The following is a 10372-nucleotide window of genomic DNA, read 5'->3' as shown; positions in this document are numbered from 1 at the left end:
GACTCAGTCCTCAAAGTCTTATTTCATGCAAAGTTTTTGGTTTTACGTATGTTGGGAATGTGAGGGCCAGAGGATAGAAGGGTAGAAGAGAAGAAAGAAGAGAGAAAAAAAAGAAAGAAAGAAAAATAAAATACACTTAGAGATCCGTTTCTTCCTCTTCTCATCCAGTAGGTGGGGTTGTCTCATCCAGTAGGCGTCTCTGCCCTCAGGATGGTGTAGGTAACCAGGGTGTGAAGACTGGATCTGATGTGGAGCATCTGGAAGTGGGGAGTGCTGCCCACCAGTCCCAGCAGGGAAATAGCACCTCACAGGTCTTTTTTTGTGACCACTCATCTGACTTGAGCCCCCAGTATCGTCTCCCTCCCTTGCCTGGAGATTTCCCAAATCCTGATCTCTCTGTTACGCTCCAGACTTTAGTCCCTTCCCCTCTCTTATTTATCAGGTCCCAACTGCGGGACCTCTCACTCTCAGGCTCACACCAGGCGGGCAGCGCCCTGTTCGCACTGCACTCCTGTCCAACTGAGAGCTGATCTTGTGTTGGGTGGTCACTGTGCCGAGTTAACGCTGTTGGGGAGGGGGGAGGAATTTGGAAATCAGGTACCTGCTCAAATGGTGATCCCATCTGATAGCCACGCGCACCACAAAATGTCGGGGAAGGTTTTCCAAGATGGAGTCAGTCTGCTTCCAGTGCTGGGGTGTCTGGTGATGTAGGGGGACCTGGGCTATGGCCTTGTGCTGTGGATAGGCAGAGCCGAGTGACCTGCGTGGGAGCGGCACGCAGTCTGGAGTTCTGCAGAGGTGCTGATAGGTGTTTCTGCTAAGCCTCTTGTGAGCCCTGCGTGAGCTAGAACTGCAGGCTTTGGGTCCGGAGTCCGGAGACTTACTGAAGCCCAGAGGCCCTGATTTCTGGGAGGGTGGTCGCAGCGCTGGTGATTTCTGTGAAAATCCACTGGTCCCTGGAGACCTGATCTGGGAACTGCTCCCACCTAATATGGCGAGAATGTGGAGCCAAGATGGCAGCGGTCTGCTTTCGGCGCCGGGGTGTCTGGTGAGGTTGGGGGAGCTGGGCACTGGCGGTGTGCTGTGAGTAATAGCTGAATGACCTGCATGGGAGCAGAGCGAAGTCTTGACAATCTGCAGATGTGTTGATAGGTGATTCTGCTTAGGTGCTCGCCGAGTCTTGCATGAACTGGAACTTCGGGCTCCGGATAGAACAATGAGGCCCGGAGCCCTGCGCGGGGTCACAGCGCTGGTGATGTCTGCAGAGAGCAGCTGATAGGGGTCCTCTAACACTCTCAGAGATGCAGTATTCCAACTAGGTGAGATCTGGATCACAGGGCAACACAGAATGCTGCCTCCCTCTAGTCCGCCATCTTGAAAACTCGATGTCCCCTTTTGCATCTCTAATTTTGTTGATTGGGTCTTATTTCTATTTGGTGGGGATAGTTTAGCTAAGGGTTTATCAATCTTATTTATCCTTTCCAAAGAACCAACTCTCTGTTACACTGATTCTGTCAAATTCAGTGTGGGCTCCCTCATATATATTTTAGAGTGTTTGGGGGTATAGCCATCTTAGGTAAAGGTATCGTAGCCTGTTTGAAATGGTGTTGGGTGGGCCATGAGGTGGAGGGTGGAGGACTGCTGCTCCTTCTGGGGTCTTCAGGTTGCAGGTCAGTGGCTTGTATTTGGACACACTGGATGGTGGATGGTGGGTGGTGTCTGTGGGATGCTCCTTTGTAAGCCACTTGGCGGAATATTCTGCTGTCATTTATGAACTGGGGTTCTGTACTGCCTGCTTGGGATTATACTCAGGAAATGCCTTCTCTGGGTACATGCATCTGAACCAGAATTACGTTACCTGGAAACTCTGAGACTCACAGCTGAGGATGCTCAGAGAGGTGCTGGGGCACAGGAGCTATTTCCCTGGTTGTTATACTTTTTCTCCCTAACTGGTGCTTGTTATTCAGCCCAGAGGTCCAAGTCTGTGTCTGGAGGGTGCTGCATCTTCTGGCTGTTTCTGTTGGGTGCAGGGGTGCAGGGTGAAGGGCTGAAGGCTGTTGCTAGCTGCTGACTGAGCACCACTCTCCTCTGCTGGGGCTTCTCTGTAGCAGCCCTATCTATGAACTTGGTGGCTATTTGCAACTGTGGGGCCTGTGAATTCAGACTCTCTGCAGGCGGTCTATGGCACAGAAGACCCTAGGCTGACTCCTTTAGATCACTGGGGTTTCACCCATCCGTGTGACTTGGGTAGAGTGTCAGTTAGCCTTTGTCCAAGCTCGTATGACTGGCAGTTGTGGATCACTACTTACCTGCTCCTCTCCACTAGGACTTATTTGTAGTATGACCCTCTCCAAGCCCTTGGTGGCTGTCTACCACTGTGGGGCCAATGGCTGCAGGCTCTCTATGGGCACCCTGTGGTACAGAAGCCTCCACTCTGACTATTGCAACTCACTGAGATTTTACCCATCACTCTAAAGGGGGTAGAGTGTCAGTTGGCTCATCTTTGCCTGAGCTCTGAAGCTCTGGGGTGGGGTTAGGTTCCCTAGGGGCTATCTGCTCTCTGGTTAGCTGCACTCCACTTGTCTGAAGTCTGCAACTACCGGGTGGGGTTTTGGTATCCTTCAGCTAGCAGGGATCCCTTCAAAATCCCTTCTAGATGGATTACAGAGATAACCTGTTTCAGTAGTGTTCCCTCTGGTTTTATTTGTTGGTAAGGAGAAGCTGTATTGATTTTATTTCTTCTAGGCAAACTGACTGACTGTGGACCCTATAAAATGGCTGTCCTGCTCAGTACAGTTTTCTGCCAAAAATATAGGCTGAATGGTGTGATGTCCTTCACTGTCTTTGTGCTCCTGTTTTTCCTTCTCATAGTCATTAAGGGAGTAAACTACAGGCTTTCCCTCTCCTTCTTTCTGTCTTTGTTACCCCTCCCCTCTGACCCCACCCTGCTCATGGTTCAGGGTCAAGGAATCTCTCCTAATTTTCTGCTCCAATAACCAAATTTCAAGTCCCTCCAAGTCTCACGCTGTCCAATATTGAGTTTTAAAGTGTTTCTGTGTCATTCAGCCCTCTGTTCAGCTGTTGTTTCACTGGTTCGTTTCTGGGATGTGGAAGAATTGAGGGTTGCTCCCTAGACTCACACGACTACCTTCCGAATCCCTGGTTCCTAGTTTTCTTTCCTACTACTTTCCTTAGATTTAACTTGGTTCTCTTACTAACTTCTTTATTTCTATGCCAAAGTCATTTATAGTCAGACTCTCTTTTTTTTTTCCTAATATGTTCATTTAAGGTTATAAATTTCCTCCCAGCACAGCAATAATTACATCCCAAATGAGTCAATAAATATTTTCCATTATAATTCAGTTAAAATACTTACTGATTTCCATTCTTCATGACCCATGGGTTATTTAGAAGTATTATTTCCTAATTTCTAAACATATGAGAATATTGTAATTAGCTTTATGTTATTGGTTGCTATCTTAATTTTGCTATGGTTAGAGAACACAGAACACAGTCTATATTATTAGGCTTTTTTAAATTTCATGTGATTCACTTTATGATCTGTCATGTTTTCGTAAATGTTGCACATGTGCCTGAAAACAATGTTTATTTGGAAATTGTGGGTGCGCCGTTTTATATGTTTGTTCAAGCTTGTTAATTGGTTTCTTCACAGCTATATTTTTAAGGAAATTTTGTCAAGAACTCTTTATTAGTTAATGAGGCAGTTGTATTAAATAATTTTATTGTTTTATTAGATTTGTCTATTCAAATTTTGCTTTATCTACTTTGACATTATATGTTAAATGTATACAGATTTAAAATCACTATATCTTCCTGAGGAGTTGTTCATCATAAAATATCTTCCTTTTAATCTAAAATGACTTCCAAGATTACTTCATTTGATGTTAATACACTTGCATTTTTTGTTTTGCATTTGCATAAGTATATTTATTGTTTCACACTTTTACCATCAACTTTTTTGTGTGCTTTTATTTTTATTTTTATTTTTTTATTTTTTTTAAAGAAAGAGTGAGAGAGAGGAGAGAGAGGGAGAGAGAATTTTAATATTTATTTTTTAGTATTTGGCGGACACAATATCTTTGTCTGTATGTGGTGCTGAGGATTGAACCCGGGCCGCACGCATGCCAGGCAAGTGCGCTACCGCTTGAGCCACATCCCCAGCCCTGCTTTTATTTTTAAATGTCAGATTATAAGTAGAAAATAATTGGTTTTTTTTTTATTGTTTTTGTTTAATATTTATGTTTCAGTTGGACACAATATCTTTATTTTATTTTATTTTTTATTAACATTTTTTTTAGTTATAGATGGACACAATATCTTTATTTATTTTTATGTGGTGCTAAGGATGGAACCCAGTGCCTCCTGCATTCTAGGTGAGTGCTCTGCCACTGAGTCACAACCCCAGCCCTGGGTTTTGGTTTTTAATCGGCATGACCATCTTTGTCTTTTAGTAGAAATCTTTAGTCAACTTAAGCTTGATGTAATTACAGAGCTACTGGGTTTAAAGATACCTTATTGCTATCTTTGAATTGACTATTATTACCAGCCCCTGTACATTTGCATTTGATAATGGTCTTCACACCTTGTTTTGATTTGATATGAGGACTGTAGAATAATAGTCATCACAAGGAAATGGAGTAGGAATTGAAGCCTACAATGAGCTAAAAGTAGTGTGGTTTGAGCAAATTGTGTCAGAATATTGAAACTGCTTTTGCAAAGATCCATAAAATACTGTCAATGATGTTTGAAGAACAACGGCGAAGTGCTGGAAGCACATGACCACATACTGTTTTAATTTTTTCAAATGAAGAAAGTAGATTATTTTGCTTTTGACAGCAATCTCAGAGAAAATTCTAAAATTAATGTATTAGAAAGAATGGCTTGTGAGGCAATATTCACAAGAAGAAATGGTGATTATGAAACCAGAATATGTTAATATAAGATGTCAAATAAAATTATCTACATTTTCTTTTAGTTAAAGGATCACTAGACCAGCAGAAGAGAAAGTGATAGATATAATAATTCTGGAATTCAACAAACCATTTGACATAATATCCATTGGATATGCTGGAGAAATTTGGGCTATGACATTACAATTGAATTCATTCAAAACTGACTAATCAGTGGTTACTTACTGTGCTGATTCATTACCTTGGCCTCCATGTGGTCACCATTTCAAGCAAAGCTTTGGGTAAACACATAGTAAGGTTGTTATGAAATTGCGGTGACATGAGGCTGCGAAAGGTGAAAAAGCATATTGAATAACAGACCAGTGTCCAAAAGGTATCTCTCAGGCCACACAGTATTTAAGATGGGTCAGATCAGGAACTTGAATCCAAATATAAAAAGGAGGAAGTGCGCGTGAAAGTGTTCTTAAACACTTTAGATCCAAGTTCAGAGAATAAGTTCAGTATGAGACAGAAATGCAAAGGAGCTTCCCAAAAGTCTATTCTTGGCCCTTCTCATAAAAGTATTACATGCCAAACAGAGAGAGTGGCACTGATCAGATACATTTGGGATATCAGGTTATTGCCCTTCCTCCCACCTCCTGTAATCCTATAACCCCCACTGAAATGTGGTATGTCATCAGAAATTCAAGAAACCAGAATCTTCACAAAGCAGTGGACGACTCCAAAGTCCTCAGACATTCCAAGGAATGAACTTGGCAATTTACTTGATAAATGATGATCGTTTGAGTGCCCGGAATACCATCATCAAAGACCAGCTGTAGATATGCTAGGGTGAGATCAAGTTTTACAGAAATCTCCACACTCCCCCAAGAAAAATCCATAGAATGATGCTGACCTGGCCAAAAGCAGTGGAAAGAGAACCATGCAAGTTCTTTCCAGGCAGTGCACTTGAACTCCGGGAAGATTCACCATTCCACTAAGTACCCACACAAACGGAGGCCCTGCAAGGACCTAGTGGCACATTTATTCCTTTACAAAGGTTTGCTTTGTTGTTTCTCTCACCTCTCAGAGCTGCTTTTCTCAAAGTGAAATCTATAGATCATTTGTTCTTCAAGAACCATTTAAAAAGTAATCTGTGGTCAAATAAGTGAGCACATTGAATGAACAGCATTTTCTTATTTTAAAATTGAAGTTTTATTTATTTTCAAATAAAAAAGAACACAATATAAAAATCAGGTGCTACCACAGGCTTAAATATAGCAATTTCAATGCTTTATCCCATTCTTTCCACATATAATCACTTTTGGATGAGACCTGATTTTTAAAATTTTTTTAAACTTCTTTGGAAGATTTTGGAAATTTTCCTTAGTTTCCTATGTTCCAAAATTCCATATTATTGTGTGAAATTTTGTTTTCATTTTTCTAGCTAATGTACAAGACACCTTAAACTTCTTTTCCTTATCTTCTACAATGTACTAAATTCAGTCTATGTAACACACTTACCTGCTGTTTCTTGATCCTTTAGTTTTGATATCATTTATTGCTGTCAATGAAATATGACATCATAGGCACTTCCAGTGTGCATTGCTCTCTCCCTTCAATCTCCACATCTCTTTTATACATTTTTAACAAGTTTGGATTTGAATCAGTATATTCATTTTATCTTATTAGGGCTATATGACTATTATTCTATTGAACCACAAGTGTTATCTTTCTTTCTTTTTTGTTTTGGCAATTTGTATTTTTACCTTAAAATAATAATTTAATATTTCTGGAAATCCATTCTAAGAAAAAGAAGATGCCAACAAATTCACTCATCAACATGCATAGAATTAAGCCTTCCAAACACTAAATCTCTTTAGCACAAGATCAAAAATCAATTCTATCTTTGAAAAATGCCAAAATGCCATCTATTACTAATCTTTAAAAGCCAATTTTGGCTTCTCTGAGAAACAAAAACATATCTGATATCACCTACGCTAACTTAAATAAATAGGAGGCCATTATCCTGAGGTTGTCTCCAGTACTCTGAGATCCTATGTAATGAATTACAACTTACCTCAGTACATAAACAAGCTGAAATCTAATTTAGGAGGGCTTTTTTTGTAACAAATAACAATTTCAGCCAAACACAAACAGTTGAGCTTCAACCAATTACAGTTCAACCACTCAGAACTTGTCTAAATAAGGCAAATGCCTCATTGTAACCAATCAAATTATTTCTGCATTTTATTTCCATGTCTGCCCTCACTACAAAGTGGAGTTCTCTAAACTCCTTTTCATTCTGAGCATTGCCCATCTTATAAATTGTTCTTTGTTCAAATACATCATTAACTTTGCCTAAAGTGTTCCTTTTATACATCTCCAAATAAGGTAAATGCTTCACTGTAGCCAATAAAATGATTTCTCTACTTTATTTCCATGTTGGCCATCACTAGACTGGAGCTTTGTGGATCTCTTCGTTTCTCTTTTGAGTAGTACCCAATTCATGAACTGCTCTTGGCACAAACAAACCATTAATTTTGTCTAAAGTTTTTCTTTTGACACATAAGAGCACCGTAGGCTAAAGAAATGCCCACTAGCCAGTGAACTACCTTTGTTTCACAGAATTAGCAGATATATACCACCTGTCTCCTTTCAGATCAATGCCTTTATTTTCTTTCGTCCTTTCTTCCATTATTTCTTTCCTCGCTGAACTATCCAAAACTTAAATATTGCCTTTTACACCTTCTGAATTAGAAAGCTTAATGTTATCTATGCTAACAAGGGGAGACGCTGCCCTCTTCATCCTCAGATTCTGAACTGTCCTCTGAATTCTCTTGTGAACTCTGTCCATTTCTTTTGAATCTGAGTGACCCACCTCAGATAAGGCCACGTCCTTTTGCATAACTTCTCCTGGAGTCCCATCAACATTTCCAACATTGAAATGACCAGGTGGAGCAACTGCGGTGCTACGGATCAAACCCAAGGCCTCACATGTGTTAGGCGATCACTCTACCGCTGAGCCACAATCCCAGCCCAACTGCCATTTCTTTTCTTGGTTTTTTCATTCCCCTGGGCCATCTGGGGGAGAAAGGTCTGAACTTGGTCTAAGGATGGACTCCTCTCTATCCAAACAGTGGAAATAGGTTTGGAGTTGATGAGGAACCTATCCCACACACCTCCTCAGCCCTCACTCTCCACTGTCAGCAGCTCGTTGGACACTGAGACCCCACAAGCAGTCCCAGGTGAAGGATGAACAGCTGGAGTTGGAGCCTGCAGGCGACTCTCCATGAACCTCCATGCTTTCCCAGCCAACATACAAGTGTGACCTTTCTTCTACCATTGCATCTAAAAAGTCCCCCAATGGTCCAGGTGTTTGAGGCTTGGGCTCCATCCCATGGCACCATGGGAGGTGGTAGAATTTTTAATAGGTGGGGTCTACTGGGAGGTCTTCCGATCATTGGGAGTATGCCCTTGAAGGGGATAAAGGGACCCCAGCCCTTTCCTCTTCCTCTCACTTTCTGGCCATGGAGTAAAAGGCTTTGCTTCACCACACGCTACCTACATAATGTGCTGCTGTAGGTCCACAGCAACAGGACAACCCAGCATGGACTAAAATCTCTAAAACTGCAAGTCAAGATAAAATTTTTTCTTTATAAGTTAAATATCTCAGTTACTTGTTACAGTACAGAAAAGCTGACTAACACACTCTGTTGAGCAACTTTTGCTGTACCCAGAGTTATGGATGAAAAATTTTTTTTTGTTTGCTTAATTTTCCATGTCTGTCAACAATTTATCACCAAACTCCCTAACATAACTGAGACTCTTCTACAAATTAGTTCAAACACATTAAATATTCTATCCGTGTAGCTTTCTTCTTGAAGATATCCCTCCTGGAATCCTCCAGTCTCTTGTCCCAGCAGTTCTGCTCTCCAAATGCTCAGCAGCTGTGATCACAGGGGGATCTTCCATTTCTAGAATCCCAGAGGCCTCTTTGCTTCCCTAGTTCTTTAACATCCCTGCTTCATGGAAGTATAAACCGCTCTCTTTCTTGGCTCATTCTGTTTAATTTGCTGAAGAAGATGTTCCAGGGAAATCCTAACAAAGCTTAGGAGAAATATTTGGAGACCTTAAATGTCTGATAGAGTCTTCCTTCTAACCTTACATTAATAGTTTTCCTCATGATAGAATTCAAAATTGAACATTGTTTTCCCTCAGAAGCCTGAAGGCATTGCTTCACTGCTCTCCAGCTCTTACTGTTGAAGTGCCAGTCAGGTTCCTGATGTCTATTCTCATATCATGAACATAGCTTCTTTGGCGGGCAGAGGAATTGTCCACTGGTGAGCTTCACTCTGGCAATACAGTGGCCATTTTCTTGGAGTTTTCCAAGTTCCTAGGTCTTTCTCAGGGTTTGATCAACTTACCCAAAATGAATCTTCCTGTCTCCCACCTGGGGAAAATAAACCTTGCCGTCAAGACCCTGGTAGGCAAAAGGTAAAGAGGCCAGACTTTCAATTTTCCCTGAATTCCACTGTTTTTGTATATCACCTCTCCCTCACCTATCTCAATATCTCCAAGATCAGATACCTCTGGCTCCATTTTTCCAGAAATGAAAATTCACACCTTCTGCCACTGTAGGGGAAAGAAAATAATTTTCTTGTGTGGGGCAAAGGAGGGGAGCACTGGGTCTAATTGCCATTTGTATTGCATTTTCAAACCCATCCCTGCTTTCAGATTGAACTATTCCAACTTCAGAGATATCTGATGCCTTCATTTTTGAGTCTTGCAGAAATTGAGAGTTCAAATTGGCCTGTTTTCTGGCCTCTCCCTTTGGCTAGCTTTGAAATCTGCTTTCTTTGGTCTAGAAATTTTAAATATGACTCATTCTTCTGCTCTACAGCTTCCAAAATTTTCATGTCATCTCTCATTTGCTCTTTACTTATTTCCTGTTATCTTTGTCCTGTGGGTTTTTTTTTAACTCCTTTAAACAGTCAGTTGTGAGGAGTAGATAAAATATTTAATATTTAAAGTCCATATTTAATCCATTCTGTTTTTTAAGAAATTTTGTTTTGTTTTGTTTTATCATAGGACTTCTTAGAACCTAAGATAAGCTCCGTTTCTTTATGGAAAATCTGAGGAGGAAATTGTCTTTCTCTGCTTTCCATTGTTGTATCAAGACACTTGAGGCTAGGCACTTAACAAGAGAAGAGGTTTATTTATCTCACAGTTTGGGAAGTAGGAAGTCCAAACAGTATGGGTGCTGGGTGGGACAAGGCTCCTCACCCCACCGCATCACATCATGCAGGATGGCATCATGGTGGCAGCGTGTATGAGAGAAAGAGTAAGAAATTACATGGTGAGACAGGAGGCCACAGAGAAACTTGGGGGTCAAGCTCACTTTTATGGCATCCCACTCTTCTGGGAACAAACTAGGGTCCCACAAAAATTATGTTAATCCC

The 10372-nt window shown here is 41.1% G+C and overlaps 1 pseudogene; it reads right to left on the bottom strand.

The window, feature by feature from the left end:
- Positions 1-1959: 1959 nt before the first annotated feature.
- LOC143642370 (NOP protein chaperone 1 pseudogene) lies at positions 1960-8214 on the bottom strand (annotated as a pseudogene).
- Between the last annotated feature and the right edge of the window lie 2158 nt (positions 8215-10372).

This window comes from Callospermophilus lateralis, chromosome 12, assembly GCF_048772815.1.
Source record: "Callospermophilus lateralis isolate mCalLat2 chromosome 12, mCalLat2.hap1, whole genome shotgun sequence".
In the NCBI taxonomy this organism is placed as follows: Eukaryota; Metazoa; Chordata; class Mammalia; order Rodentia; family Sciuridae; genus Callospermophilus; species Callospermophilus lateralis.
This window is presented reverse-complemented; position numbering and strand designations above follow the sequence as displayed.